We start from the raw sequence: 16,769 nt of genomic DNA, 5'->3' as shown, positions 1-16,769 counted from the left end.
TTATTTATTATTTTTTATATTTTCTATAATTTTCTTTATTTTTTATTAAGTATTTTTATTATTTTTATAACGTATTATTTTTATCTTTTATCATTTTATATTTTTTATTATTGTTTATTATTATTTATTGTTAATTTTTTATTATTTATGGTTTATTTTGTTCATTATTCAATTTTTTATTATTTATTACTTTTATTATTTATTATTTTTATCATTTATTAATTTTTATTATTTATCATTTATTATTATTCATTTTCACTAATTAAATTTATTATTTATTATTATTTATTTTTATTTATTCAATTCATTATTTATCATTCATTATTATTTATTATCATTTAATATTATTTATTTATGATTAATTATTGTTTGTTATATATCATTTATTATTATCATTAATCATTTATTAATCATTAATTATCAATGGTTAATTATCAGTTATTGATTATTAACTATTAACTATTAAATATTAACTATTAACTATTAATTAATAATTATTAACTATTAACTATTAATTATGAATTATTAATTATTAAACATTGATTAATTAATTAATTAATTATTAGCTATAACTCTAGTTGGAAAAGCAAGATGATATTAGCCCAAGGACTCCAACGGGGAAAAAATAGCCCAGCAAAGAAAAGAAAGGAGGAAATAAGTAAACTATATGAAAAGTAGGGAGTAATTCAAATAAAATATTTCAAGAACAGTAACAACATTAAAACAGATCGTTCATATATAAACTACAAAAATAGACTTATGTCAGCTTGTTGAAAAAAAAAAAAAAAAAAAAAAAAAAACACTTGCTGCAAGTGTGAATTTTTATAGTTCTACCGATTAAACTACAGGATTAGGAAGATCATTATTATAGTGGAATATAACTTATAGAATATTGTGAAGTACTAAGCCTCATGATGGAGAAGGCCTAACTATTATAATTAACTGCATACTTAGTATTACGAACAAGGTAATACTAGATCTGAATATAAAGGATGGACAGAATTACGAAAAATGTTATGGAACATGCATAACGAACTAATTGAATGATGGTGCCAGAGATTAATATTTAGATCAGGAATAAGAAATTTAATAGACTGTAAGTTCCTGTCCAACAAATTAAGATGAGAATTAGCAGCTCAAGACCAGACATAAGAAAAATAATCGAAACAAGGTAGAATGAAAAAATTAAAACACTTCTTCAGAATTGATTGGTCACCGACAATATTACAGGAATTTCTATGCAACTGAAGAAGACATAGACCTAATATGTTTATCAAAAGTAAATTTGCTATCGAGAACCACACCTAAAATTTCAATTCATACAGAGTTAAAGAAACATTATCAACGCTGAGATCTGGATGTTGAGCAAGTGTCCTTGACCTACCTACAATCATACTTTGAGTTTTGTTAGGATTCAACTTCATGCCACATAATTTTCACCATGCACTAATTATAGGTAAATCTCTATTAAGGGATTCAGCAACCACAGATCTACATTCAGGAGATGGAATTGATACAAAGAGTGTAGCATCATCTGCATATGCAACAAGCTTGCTTTCTAGACCAAACAACATGTCATATGTATATAGTATAAAAGTAATGGACCAAGAACACTACCCTGAGGAACACCAGATATCGAATTCCTATACTTACTATGGTGCCCATCAACAACAACACTTTGCGATCTATTACTTAAAAATTGAATGATAATGCTAAGAAACGACCAACCCACTCCCAACTGTTAGAGTTTGATAACAATGGCCTTATGTTTAACACAGTCAAAGGCAGCACGAAATTCAAGAACTTTCCTGACCACAATCAAGGGATTTCTGTACAGCATTGGAGATTGTAAGACGGGCATCACATGCTCCAAGGCCTTTATGAAAACCAAATTGCAAACTAGGGAACAGATGATTACTTTGGTGAGAGGGGGTACTCTGAGAAATACACTCAGAAACCACAATCTCCTACAAATTTCCCAACCAGCTGTTCGTAGTTAGGAAAGGGGAGGGGAGAGTTGAATCTCTGTGCGCGCCTGTGCATGTGCATATCTATCTAAATATTTAGATGTCATTTTAGATGGATCACATACGCTAGTTAAGGAGTCATTCCAATTTACTATGATATACAAAGGAATCATTCAAATTCATACGAATATATAAAAGAATCGTTCCCATTTATGCAAATGTATGAGGGATTCATTCAACTTTCTACTAATTTACAAAAGAACCATTCAATTTTTTTACAAATGAATCATTTCAATAGCATCTAATGAACAAAGAAATTATTTTCTTTTTACTAATGTACGAAGGAACAAACGGATTTTGAGTGAAGCGAAAAATCTATTTTTGGGTGAGATAGCCATGTCGTCCTGATGGAAGGTTCCTAACAGTAGCTTCCAAGGGATATATGAACTACAGTGATATTCCCAGAGAATTTACCTTTAGGTCACCAGAATTCTAACTCCTGGCATGAATATCCTTAACATTCTCTTAAGGATATCGCATAGATCAGGGGACGTATATCTTGATACGACACATAGCGATCTTCACCCCGAATAGCGTTTTCACTTCGAGGGGGAAGAGTAGCAATATTGGAAGGGGAGACGCTATCAAGGTTACCCTATTTCCCATACTACTATTGAGTACCAAGATGGCGTCATATCCAAGATGGCGGACATTCCATGTAGTATTGAGCATGGTGCTACAGATATAGTAGTTTCAGGAGGGATTCTGCGAAGGCCTTCTCTATAGAAAAGAAGGGTGGGTCCATCAGGACGACATGGCTATCTCACACAAAAATAGATTTTTTCGCGTCTGTTTTTTGGGCTCAAGCCATGTCGTCCTGATGGAAGTTTACCAGAGAATTACTAGAAAGTACTGTATCTGTGGATTTTCATCGGTGCCTTAACCTTGGGACAATTTTTCTATGGTCATCTGGACCATTTGAGACAAATGACGTTACCGTTATCCATCATTACCACTAATCATATACAATGTTAGTGGTTCCTGCTCCCGACACGGAAGAGTCATACTAGACGGTAGAAAAGGGGCCTCAAGGTTAGCATATATTGTATAAACAAACATAAGTATCCACCAGGTATATAAACGGTCTCACGGTTTGTATATATTGTCGGAACAATATCAGTGTCAATTATATCCATTGTTTGTAAGCATACAATGATATGAGGTTTACTTAAATGAGTAAGTCAAAGAACTCTGGCATCTTTAATGTGCAAATTGCCTGGCGAAATAGGACGCAATTACATTCTAATAGACATTTATTTCTAATAAATGACTAAATGGAATAACGAGTGAAACGAATGTAACATGTTAAAAGAATTATACGTGCAACGTATACAGAAATTATTTTTCCCCCCTTGAAAGGGAAGAAATGATGAGTGCCACTCTAAGACTGAAAAATTTTGATAAATTTTTCCTTTATAATTTCTGTAAATGTTGTTTCCTATCAACACTGTGTACTATGTACACACGGCACAAGTGTTATTTGTATAATTCCACACCTGAAATTTTGAACAGATTTAGTGTCACCATGGTAACACTCACTTAAAAGGTATCACACCGGAAGTGTCGACACCTTTTCCCTTTAATTGACAGTCCCAATCAATTAACTGTTCATCGTAGTATTTAGACGACAGGTTTTAATACACTACCTGCCACTACCAAATAGTGCTTCAGTTCATGGACCTGCTTAGCATAGTGTTTGTAGAACACTCTGGATGATTTCCATCCAGTATATGAGCGGAGACGCTCAAAGTCCATATACTGAAAAAAGTTCAGTGATTAAGCAATTTTCCTCGGATCATGACCTGCGGGTGTACTGTCAGGATCTGCTCTGCGAATAAAGTAGGTGAGCTTCGCCCTCAGTTGTTTTAGGGATAAGTTTGATCCAGAGGTTTCTCCTTTGAAGAGCTGTCCTCCCTTGAAGTCTGAAGCTCTACGAAGATAGACCTTTAGACACTCTACAGGACATAGAGAGACATCTTCCTTCAGAGGGCAGATTCTCCAGGGACCCCATCTTTTAGTGGGTAGCTCGTTCTTAGCGAGAAAGGTTGGATCAGGAAAGAGATTCAGTTCTCCCGCTTCTGTGAACTGAATGTGGCCCTCATTTCTAGATAGGGCTACTATTTCACTAACTCTGGGCCCAGAGGCTATAGCGAACAGAAAAATAACCTTCTGGGTTAGATCCATGAGGGAACAATCTTCATTGTTCACAGATGAGGCATAATGTAGGACCTTGTCCAAAGACCATGAGATGGGCTTCGGAGGTGCTGCAGGCCTAAGCCTTGCGCATGCCTTCGGAATCTTATTAAAGATTTCATTCGCCAGATCCACTTGAAAGGCATATAGAAGAGGTCTAGTCAAGGCTGACTTGCACGTAGTTATCGTGTTTGCTGCCAGACCTTGATTATGAAGGTGGACAAAGAAGGACAGACAGAAATTCATTGAAATTTCTTTCGATCATTTTGCTTTTACAAAAGCAACCTACTTTTTTCAAGATGACTCATATTGTCTTCTAGTTGACTTACACTTGTATTCTTCTAAGAATTCTATATTGCCTTCTGCGATCCCAAATCTTTCCCTAACTGCTAGGGCGAGAAAATCATGAAATGAAGGGTTTGGGCTCTCTGTGATAAATTGAAGGCAATTAACTTCTCAGCCCTCTGAGATAGTACTGGGTTCAGTACAAGGGCCAGCCTCAGCCTCAGTTCCTTCACTAAAGGGAACCAGTTGCTCTTGGCCTATTTGGGAGCCACCAGAGCTGCCCCTCCCTGGAAGGATCTCAGCGTGTTGAAGACCTTCAGCAGGAGATTGGATGGAAGGAACAGGAATTCCTAAGTCCATCCCTTCCATGCTAGAGATGTGGTGTCCGTTATCTCTTCTAGAAGATCCTTGTATGGGGCTACATATCGAGGTAGTTTCTTGATGACGCTCGTCACGAAGAGGTCGATCCGCAGCTCGGGGACTTGTTCCCATCTGGGAGAGAATGGGTCTGCGTCTGTGGACCCTTCTGACTCTATCAGCTTGAGCCTGAGTAGAGCATCCGCTGTCACATTGCGGATCAATTGTACTTGAACTGCTGATAGGCGCCATCCCTTTAGGTAAGGGGTAGCTAACATCACCTAGACTATACGGGATGATCTCGAGCCTTGTCGGTTCAGACGTCTCATTATCGCTTCGATGTCCCAGATCAGCCTGGGGAGGCCTGATCTGCATTGTCACTGTTCTTAACAATTGTAATTCAAAATAAATTAAAGTTCAAGTGGCGGGGTTAGACAGAGGCAAATCTGTAACTTGACATAGTGTACTTCACAAAGAAAATTATTAGAATTTTTTTAGCACACTTAAATTGCTTTAAAGTCTGGGAAATTATCAAACTTATCCATAAAATACGTGCTCTTATCAAACAGTGGTTAAGTTAAATTATTCTTGTGCGAACAAACAGTCAGGGAACGAAGGAATTATTACTTCACTTTACTTCAGAGTTTCTCTCACTTTTCTCTTTACTCTAAAATTTCTAAGTACAAAACTATCAGACTATTGTTCTTGGCAAGCATTGTAACTACGAGAAAATTATATCTACTAGTCGTGGTATCTCAGGCTCGACTGACTGATGGGCCGCGGGCATCCTGAGGGGGAGACCAAATATGGTCATGCTTGAGGAATTGTTCGTTATCCCAAACCAGATCCATCCGGTAGGCCTTCACTCTCCTGAACCGTTGCTCTCCCAAGGAATCTGCAAAAACAAGGAGACAGAAAAAACCCTTCGTCTGCAGATTGACATAGAGACAGAATCCTGTCGCCAGTGGAAGCTGAGAAAGCACACACTCCCAGGCGAGCCAGCAAACTGAGGTCATTCACATGACCTCAAACAGAGGTTCACAAACAAGGTGTACGTGACAGCATGGAGAGAGTTTCCCCAAACTCAACAGGACTACCATGGCCTTGGGTAGAGGTGACCAAGTCCCTTGGACTTTCCTCTGATGGGAGTAAACACCCCATTCTTCCAACGAGGCATCCATGCGGATGATCTTCGATAGTCGAGGTAGTTGCAAGGGCACGGTCCTCAATAGGGTTTTGGCCTTTGACCATTGTTTGGGAAGCGATCAAGGAAAGACCGATGTTGGTCATTTTAGATCTCTTCGAGATGTAGAGTTTGCTGTCTAAAATTGGCATAAGCTCCGCGTACCTCCAGGGATTGGTTTTGGAGCATGTCGGGAGTCTTGGTCTCTGGGTCGCTTGTATGACCCTTGGGAGCCGACAAGTGGAGCTTCACACAGCTCTATCTTGAGTTTCGCCCCCTCTGTTTCGTCTTGTTTGCGAAAGTTTTCCATTAGACCCGTAAGATGGGCCATTAACTGGTCCATTTTGTCTAATAGAGGGGTAGAAGGTGAAGATGTCGAGGTTGACAGCTCAAGAGCCGGCACAGACGGAAGCATTTCCGACACGACATTGTCAACTTCTTCCGGGGGTGCCTTCCTGCCCTCCGTCCCGAAGGCTATCTGGACGCAGGGAGGTGCGAATCGTGCCTGGGCACCACTATTTCCCTACTTGCTTTTGAGAATAGTAAGCTACGCATCCTATCATTAGGTAGGTATGGTCCCGGAGAGATCTTCTGGAACCCTCTTACCCAATTGCGTAGTTTCTTACGTGCTGCATCCCTAGACTCCATTGACTTTGGATTATCAAAACCTTCGGACACTAATGTCCGACAGATATTGTAAACTTGGGGTCCCAATATTGCAGGGATTTGGAAATAATATTGCAGGGGGCATGAAACCTGCATGCATTATGACCGTAAAAGTACTTACTCTTAATATTGCAGAAGACTGCACCACATTTCATCTGTGGTTCCTTCTGTAAAGAAAGGAAAGCAGAATGAGTATACAATTGATTATCTCACCTGATAAGCAATATGTAATAGTCATCTATTAATTATTATAGCTTAGGATAGTAAGCTAGAAAGGAATAGTGGGAGACACATACTTGTGTATCCCTTGCAAGCAATTGCTGTAACCTCCCCTCAGTATTAGATATAAAGAGTTTCCTTTATCAAGGCAATTCGGACGAAGAGGTTATAATCCCTAAGGGTAGAAAAAGTGTACATTGCCACTGCCCCTTCTAATTATTTAATACTGTGGGGTAAGGATAACTGATTTCTAATCAGAGTATTGAAGGAGTTCTATTGTTTCAATATTGGTTCGGTCTCAGCAGAAATCTGCACAAGGGTACCTAAGATATGTTAGAAATTAACTACTGTATAATCATACTATAGTTTTCTGTTTGCAGAATATACTATATTGCAATATACTGGCTACTATATAATTATATATTGTAGTTCAGCCAGTGTGCTGCCGGTATGGCTAGCATCTAGCGGCACGGTCCAGCCGGCATGACGCCGACTGGACTAGGAAATATAAAAGACACATATTTGTGTATCCTACCCAGCCCATTTGCTGTGGCCTTCCCTTCCAATATTAAAACTATAGAGTTTCCTGATCAGGGAAGCTCAAAGATAAGGGTTCTAACCTTTAATATTGTAAGGTAAAACGTAAACTGATTTCTAATCAGAATATTGAAGAAATTCTATTCTTTCAATATAGGATTGGTCTCAGCAAACACCTGGGCAAGGATACCCAAGATATGTTGGAAAATAACTACTAGTATAATATATACAATAGCTTTCTATCTACAGTATATACTATACTGCGAATATACTGATTACTGTATAAACCTATACTGTAATCCAGCCAGCATATAGCCGGCATAGCTAGTCTCTGCCGGCACAGCCCGGCCAGCATGCTAGGTGAAAGAGAGAGAGAAAGCATGGAGTGAAGGACTGCCTTATTATTGTGTGTGTATACACTAAATAAGGATGTAAATATATGATTTACTGCCTTCACCAAAAAGTAGGTTCAAATGGAAGGGGAGAATGCATCATTCAGGCTTCCATCCAACCATGAGTACCATCGCCGGCAAAGTCCGGCCGGCAAGCACCCGGCAGCACTGGTACAGTCGGCATGCCGCCGGCTGGGTCAGTACCTGTCGGCGCCGGCCCGGCTGGCATACCGCCGGCCGAGCTAGAACCCCGGCAACAGGACTTGTGGCCGGCAGTCCAACGGAGGACTGAAGTACCTTGGTGACAGAAGAGACTTCCCTCCAACAGCCATCATAGCTGCCGGCAGCCGCCATAACCTCCGGCAGCCATCATGGCCACTGGCAGCTGTCATGGCCGCCAGCAGCCGGCATAGTCGCCGGCAGATGTCATGGCCGCCGACAGCCGGCATGGCCGCCGGCAGCCGGCATGGCCGCCGGCAGCCGCTATGGCCGCCGGCAGTCAACATGGCCGCCGGCAGTCGGCATAGCCGCCGGAAGCCAGCATGGCCGCCGGCAATTGACCTAGCCGCTGGCAGCCTCCATGGCCGGCGGCAGCTATCATGGCTGGCAGCCGGCAATCAGACGACAGCTGTTAAGAAGAAGCCCGGCCGGCCCCGCAACCCGCCGGCAATCGGCGAGATTGCAGGACGACGGCCCAAAGAGTTGCGATGGCAAGGCCATCACTAAAGGACATAGGGGGGAAGGATAAGGGTCCTGTATGAGGTGTGGAAGGAGCCGGCAAGGTTGTCGGTCCTACCATACCCCTAAGAAACTCTGTTTCAGTATCGGCGCCATCCTAGGGTGCAGGAGAATATCTATTCTCCAGCCTAGGGTCTGCCAATACAGTTAAGGGGATGGCAGCAGTGCCGCCTCCTATCAAAAAGGGAGAAACAGAGTTCCAGTGATAATAATATGACACCAAGCACCACAGGAACACATTCATAGGTCTATACCATCTTGATTAAAGGTGACACCAAATCCTTGGCTGTTGAATTAGAACTTTGTTTCAAGGTTTATTTCTCTGAGTGTCTAGAGCTGCATCCTGAAGTAGAACAAAAATCATCCGTAACCTACAGCTATAGCTGTATTGATGTTGTATTGAGAGCTTATAAAGAACAGATGTGAAAAGCTTTCAAACTGTTTTTGATTGGACCACTTCCACTGTGTAAAAGTGAAAGGTCATTTAACAGGCTAAAGATGATTAAGGCCAATTTATAAAACCGAACAAAAAGAAAACATTTGCATTATCTAACGCTGCTAATTTAGCTTGTGAAAGTGATCTAACTGATCACTTAGATCTTCAAAAGGTTGTTGATGAATGGAAGGCATTAATAACCAGGAAAATGAGCATTTAAAACCCAACTGTATTTTTTATGAAAAAAAAAAATCATATCATCTATTCATCACACTGAAATTAACTCTATTCTTTTTTTTCTCCAGTTCGCGATTTTTTTTCCAGATTAATAAACTATAATCTTTATTTTCTCTTCATCAAAATACTCTCGGGGTAAATGATGTATAGACAATTAAAAGTTTGGTTTGCCCATATAACATTACTTATAGGAAGTATATTGTATGTAGATACTACTGCTAGAGAGTTGTTGGGTCCTTCGACTGGCCAGACTGTACTACGTAGGATTCCTCTTTCTGGTTGGGTCATTTTTCCTTTACCTATACATACACCGAATAGTCTGACCTATTCTCTCCACCTTCTCCTCTGTCCTCATATGCCTGACAACACTGACATTGCCAAACAATCCGTCTTCGCTTAAGGGTTAATTTCTGCACAATAATTGTTCAGTAGCTACTTTACTCATGGTAAGGATAGAAGAGACTCTTTAGCTATGGCAAGCAGCTCTAATAGGTGGACACTCCAAAATTGAGCCATTGTTGTCTAGCTTCGGGTAGTGCCATAGCTTCTGTACTATGGTCTTTCACTGTCTTGGGGTAGAGTTCTCTTGCTTGAGGGTAGACTACAATCGAACACACTATTTTATCTTATTTGTCTTTCACTTTTATTTTTTAAGTTTTTATAGTTTAATTATGTAAGATCTATTCTAACGTTGCCACTGATCTTAAAATATTTCATTTTATAATTGTTTACTGCTCCTCTCGTAGTTTATTTCCTTGTTTTCTTTCTTCACACACACATTCATATATATATATATATATATATATATATATATATATATATATATATATATATATATATATATATATATATATATATATATATAAATGTGTGTCTATTTGAAAGCAACACAGGAACATCTACTTAATGGACTTGCTTGATTACTTGTTTGGTTGCCTCAACAAAAGGTTGGAACACGGGCTTTTGCATTGGCAGTCCGTTAAACCTAAGGTACAATTTGTCACAAGTGGGTTCGCCTAAACTCTCAGGGCGTATTAATTTCCACGCTACCCTTGTTATAACGACTGTTACTCTTGTAGAATCCTTTCAGATTCTCTCTCTCTCTCTCTCTCTCTCTCTCTCTCTCTCTCTCTCTGTCGCAACGCAATGTGCTGCAACCACCGATGCTATTCATTATAGTCAGCTGTTTGTCAAGGTTTTATGTTGTTATGGTTTGCGTAATAATTGGGCTTTCATAGAAATCAGCCTAGGTTATAACAAATAGTTGAAAGACCTTTCAACTATTTGAAAGAATTCTGTGTGAAAAATAAACAATGCGTGAAACTAGTGAGAGAGAGAGAGAGAGAGAGAGAGAGAGAGAGAGAGAGAGAGAGAGAGAGAGAGAGAGAGAGAACAACGTTAGCAGACGGGGTTGGTCAGAGTCAGACTTGTGACTGTCTGACACTAGTGACTAGCGCCTGAGCGCGAGACCACCAGTATGTAAAGGGAAGAGGAACCGTTGAGACGTTATTCTTCTCAGTTCTCGCAGCGTTATGGCGGCTTGCCTGGCTGTACGGTGATTTTTATTCGTGTTTTGGAAAGAATAATACTATTTCCTAATCGATTTGGTGTTAAAACAGTGATGTAATTGTGGATAGAGTTGCAGTAGTCGTTGTGGTGGGGGGAGCGGCAGGAGGAGGGAAACCATACCAAGTACTCAATGTCGTTGTGTGGTGTGCGCGCATGTGTATTTCCTAAAAGAACTCAATGTGTTTTGTGCTGCACTTGACGATGTTGTAGATCAGGATGTTATTCGAGTGACGTTTCAGCTCGCAACGTTACTACTCGAAGAACGGCCGCCTGAAAGGTTTTCCAAGTGTCACGCGTTCGTGATATTTGGAGGGGGGAAAGAGAGCCCCTTGGAAAGGGCGAATGAAATCAATACAAGAATTGTCTGCTCGCCCTGCCATGCACGTGGGACTTTTTGGACTTTTCAAGTGAATGTAATTTTTGGGTTTGTCAGTCTCAATAAATATGAAATAATATCTAGTGCTACCTGGTTAATTATATGTTGAAGCTACAATGCTGCTACATACATTTAATGAACTTGAGTGCTGCTATAACCATGATCCTTTGTCATACCATTGTTCCTTTACTTTTTTATTAATACTGATGTAAATTTGGTATATATTTTTTTTTCTAAGAGGATTTTACGGTAGTACATAATTTCATTTGTCAATTTTCACATTCATAACGTAGAGAAAAACAACAGAAATTTAGATGTACATCATACTTAACCGGCGGTACACAACCTTTGTTGTGCATATTTTAACTGGTCATAAAATGAAGTTATTGGTTGCCAGCACAGTTTTGGTCGTGTTTAATACATTAGGTAAATTTCATAACTGCTCAAATGGAAATCTCTCTCTCTCTCTCTCTCTCTCTCTCTCTCTCTCTCTCTCTCTCTCTCTCTCTGACCAGTAGTTTTCTCCCAATTCCCTCTCGACAGGCTCTCGTACGGCAAAACCGTTGGGAATTGATTGCAAATGCATTGTTTGGGTTAAGTTGGTCGAATGTTCCCTGTTGTGGTCTTTGTCGTTGCTATGTGTTAAATGTCAAAACCAAGGGACAACTATGAGGCTGGCGAACAGAAAACACATGTAAGTAGATATGTGAAATGTGTAATTATTTATTAATTTTAATTTTTGGCGTTTAGTTTGGATTATTAGCAACTTTATTATTTTTTGCTCTCATTATGATGGGATTGTTTGGTTTACTTTTTCATATCTTGTAACAAATCATGGACGAGCCACGCGTGTTTATGGGTTTTAATTGTTCTAGATTTCGTTTTCTGTTCATTTATAAAAATCTTTTGATTCTTGATTGCATTCAATGCAATTATCTGTGGCGTTGTGTTATTACAGTTACTGTTATCGTATTTACGTAGTTGCATCACACACTCCACCATACACCATTTCCCCCATTTAGGGCAATGAGATTGCCATTCTTACGTGGTTTTCTCGACCCTTGTTGATACATGTGAGTTGGAGAAAAATATGAAGTAGGTTGGCCAGGGTACTAGCCAACCGTTGAGATACTACCGCTAGAGAGTAATTATTGGGTACTTTGACTGGCCAGACAGTACTACATTGGATCCCTCTCTCTGGTTACGGTTCATTTTGTCTTTGCCTACACATACACCGAATAGTCTAGCCTATTCTTGCCATGTTCTCCTCTGTCCAAATACACCATGCAACACTGAGATTACCAAACAATTCATCTTCGCTCAAGGGGTTAATACTGCAATGTAATTCAGTGGCTACTTTCCTCTTGGTAAGGGTGGAAGAGACTTTAGCTATGGTAAGCACTTCTAGGAGAATCAAACCACTGTTCTCTGGTCTTGGGTAGTGCCATAGCCTCTGTACCATAGCCTTCCACTGTCTTGGATCAGAGTTCTCTTGCAAGTAGGGTATACTCGGCCATGCTTTTCTGCCTTATTTCTCTTCCTCTGGTTTGTTTTGAAGTTTTTATTGTTTATATGTGAAGGGTCTTAATTTGATGTTGTTACTGTTCTTGAAATATTTTATTTTTATTGTTTATCCTTCTCGTATAGTTTATTTATTTCCTTGTTTCCTTAACTCACTGGGTTATTTTTCCCTGTTGGAGCCCTTGGGTTTATAGCATCTTGCTTTTCCAACAAGGGTTATAGCCTAACTTGTAATAATAATAGGTATGTATGTATATATATATATATATATATATATATATATATATATATATATATATATATATATATATTCATGTGTATAATGTGTAAATAAAACTGATTAGCTTGGCTCTCAGATTGTTAAATATGTTTGAAAAGCAGAAAACATTCTTTACGTAATAGATTATTCGATAAAAAGATCTAATCAGTTTCAAAAGAGCTTTCTGACTTTGTAAAGAAATCACTTAAGCAAATAATAACTAAAGAAGACATTTCATTGTAATTTAGTTAAATACGGACACTTGCATATGTTGGATTATTGATAAGAACCAGGAAGTCTTGCACGTAAGAGATAAGATCGACATGCAAAAAATATTCCTCAGTGGTTGAGAGAAGATTGGAATGCAAGGAAATTTAGTATTGACGTACCAATTTATAATTTCAAGAGAATTTTTATATATGTTTATATATATATATATATAAACCATTCTATTTCTTTATGAAATATACAGTGTTACGTTTATTGAGTTTTCATATTGATAACAACTGTTCTCAAAATATTACAATTTTTAATAATTACTTATATATAGTTTATTTGCTAATCCCTCATTTCATTTCCAAAGTGAGGTTCTTAACCTGTTAAGTCCTTGGGCTCGTAGCGTTCTACTTTTCCAACCAGAATTGCAACTGGGCTAGTAATAATAATTTCATTCGCAAACTGAAATGTGTAGAAATGATTATGAAAGAATCGTGTGGTAAAAACTACTGTGATTATTTATTGGAGATTTATCGATGTTTTAGAAATGGGATTAGAGTTAAGGCGTATATATTTCATAATCACGATTCTATACATTATTTTCATGATTTTCTGTTGTGTGTAGTTGCAATACTAATAGATATATTTGTGATATATAATATAAGACCATTAATATTAATAGATTTTAATGCGATATCCCGCCTTATGCGTTTATTTTTTTTCTTCAATCGACCGTATTAGTACCACTATATAGGTGGGTCGGTCGCTCGAGTTGACTTTCTCATCTATTTCTATTCTTTGCATATTTTTAACACAGACCCACCCCACCCATATTCCTCCTTCCCACTTCCATCCATCACACCCACTGACGCCACTCACTCCTTACTGGCATGTTCTTAGCCCTCTTGAGTAGTTCCACCTCCCCCCCCCCTTCTTATTACTTGGCCATAGTGTCTGAGACGAGCATCACTAGCCATATATTTTACATTGCATATACCACACATACTTCTTATATCTTGACCCTCCCTCCTTTCCAGTAGTGATATTCCAGGAATCCATCTCACCATCCTCATCCCGGTTCTTTCAAATTCTATCCACAAACCTCTTACGTGCTCAGGTTTCTGCTCCATATAATAGTACGGGCCTGATAACTGACTTACAGATCATGTCGAGTCTTAATAGCACTTTGTCTAAAAGAAATTCCAGTTACTTCTCGCCATACTGCTTTCACTCACTGCTTTCCTATTACCTACTCTCTCTTGCTATTATTGATGCTAAGTAGTTAATCTCATTGTTCTGTTTTAGCACTGTACCATCTTCCTCTTCAATGTTTACTTCATATACTTCTCTACTGCTTATCATTAGCTCTGTCATTCCAATGTTCACCTTCAACCCTTTCATTTCTAAGGCGCCTTTTCATGCTATAAACTTTTCTTGCAGATAGGACTATAATGGCCAGATCAAATTGAAGTTATCCCTTAAAACAAGCCCAAATTTATTTTCAGAAATATGATTTAGTAATTAAGAACCAATCGTCCTAATAGGGACGGAAAATAGTCATATGAAGGGCAAATAGTGCACCGTATAACGTTGGTGGTAAGAAATTCAATTTTTCAACCATACTTTTCGATTGTAAGGGGTAAGTCCCGTCAGTGCATCTTTAGTGGTGCACTGTAGGGATTATTTAAGGTTCTTTGCAGAATTCCTTCGGCTCTTGTTTTATATCCTACTTTATTTCAATTTTCTATTAGCTTCTTCCTTTGTGCTGTCCAACCTCTTCTAATTTTACTTCATACTGTAGTGCAACTTATTGGTTTTTCTCTAGTTGCACTTGGGCGTTGAAGGACCTCTCAGGCTTCCCTGCTCTGTTATAAGCAAGCCCAAATTCATAAATAAAACCCAACCTTCCTTTGTACTTCCATATCCATTGTTTCATGACAATGTAAGGATAATTTGGCTTCCGTGGACAGCTGTTTCGATCAAGTTTTCTTGCAATCCATTTGCTTGAAATGTTTGTTCCACATTTTAAGTTTAGCTTCTCTTTCTGGTGTTTCCTTTTCTGGCTATTCCGTACGGGTGTAGTGCAGCGCTGTCAGTGCAGTGCTGTCAGTAGGGATAAATTGAGCTGCGCTCACCTTTTAGCCTTCTATACCTCCGTCCTTGCTCCTTTTCTTCCATCTTGCTCTCCAACCTCCGTTTGCGATTATTATGATAAGACAGGAATGGTTATTATGATCATAGGAGTTAGTAATAACAGTTACTCGCAACACCCAGAAAGAATAATAATACCTTAGGATATTTCCTGCTTGGCTTTTCCTCGCCACGTACTACGGGCCTTCGTCAAGGTTTTAGGCGTGCGCTTCTCGAAGTTAGGCGAACGATGTCGGCTAACACCTGCTATGAATGAAAATATTAAATAATTGAAGTGGCATGATATAAATGTGGTTGTAGGAAATGTCTGAAAATGTATATATACATTTATTATAGTATATATATATATATATATATATATATATATATATATATATATATATATATATATTATATATATATATATTATATATATATATATTATATATATATATATATTTTATATATATATATATATTTTATATATATATATATATTTTATATATATATATATATATATATATGTATATATAGATAGATATGATTTATATAATGTATTATTTTTTTTTTCATTTTGCGATACTATTGTACTGAATATAATTTTTGCAAAACGTGTTTTTCTCTTTTAAAGGGGTGACATCGGAAGAGGTCAGCTCTCTAGCATATTAAAAGGTCTCTTAAGGTTAGGTTGCTAGGCTCATGACATATTTCTGTACTCCAGAAGACACTTTGGTATATATTTCACCACGCACCTATTCCTATAAGGCTTTATCCTATTGGGATGATGTTTCTTTGCTTGGTTAATATTTTCTAGCTCTGCTGATTGTTGTTGTTTAGCACCACTGAATGTTCCCAAACTACTGTAAACCTCTCTATCCCGCCTATATGGATTTTAGGCGATTCGGTCCTTTAAGAATTTAAAGGCACTGTATTAGGTGTGTATGATAGTCTTGACGAAAGAAAATGTCCGAATATGTTCATAGTATTTTCTCAAAATGGTAGCTAGTTCAATGAGTCTTTTATCAGCCCCTGTAGAGTTTAGTGCAATTTACAGTGAATTATCTTCGGCTGGTTCGTCAGCTATGGTCGTTTAATTGTATGGTAAAAAGGTAATATACTGTTATGCATGTTCCTGTATTTATACAATCTATATAGAAGTACATTAATGTATGCACACCCTCTAAAGTTAATATCATGTTCGTATTAGGCATCCTAGATATTCCAGGAAAAACTAAGAAAGCAAAAAAAAAAAAAAAAAGTTACATTACGGATTGTGAAATAGGTTAACCATTGCGTGACTACGTTGTCATGAAGTTATCCACTTTAAAGTTGCTCCAAAAAGAAAAAAAAAACAGACTTGGGTAGGATTGCTACTCTGAGGTTAGTCCAAGAAAAGTGTGTGTTGTGTGTGGAGCGATTATTTTTTGT

General features: G+C 38.1%; 1 protein-coding gene across 5 annotated transcripts in view; it reads left to right on the top strand.

Moving 5' to 3' along the window:
- The first annotated feature begins 10,665 nt into the window (after positions 1-10,665).
- The window catches only part of LOC137642566 (rootletin-like), a 272,520-nt gene continuing 266,416 nt past the window's right edge, over positions 10,666-16,769 (top strand). For 4 of the 5 annotated variants that reach the window (XM_068375250.1, XM_068375248.1, XM_068375249.1 and 1 more), the window contains exon 1: positions 10,691-10,820. The gene's annotated coding sequence lies outside the window, so the exon portion shown is untranslated. Of the gene's footprint in view, positions 10,821-16,769 lie in introns of all 5 variants that reach the window. The other variant, XM_068375246.1, reaches the window with a different exon arrangement.

Source organism: Palaemon carinicauda, chromosome 6 (genome assembly GCF_036898095.1).
Source record: "Palaemon carinicauda isolate YSFRI2023 chromosome 6, ASM3689809v2, whole genome shotgun sequence".
NCBI classification, from domain to species: domain Eukaryota; kingdom Metazoa; phylum Arthropoda; class Malacostraca; order Decapoda; family Palaemonidae; genus Palaemon; species Palaemon carinicauda.
This window is presented reverse-complemented; position numbering and strand designations above follow the sequence as displayed.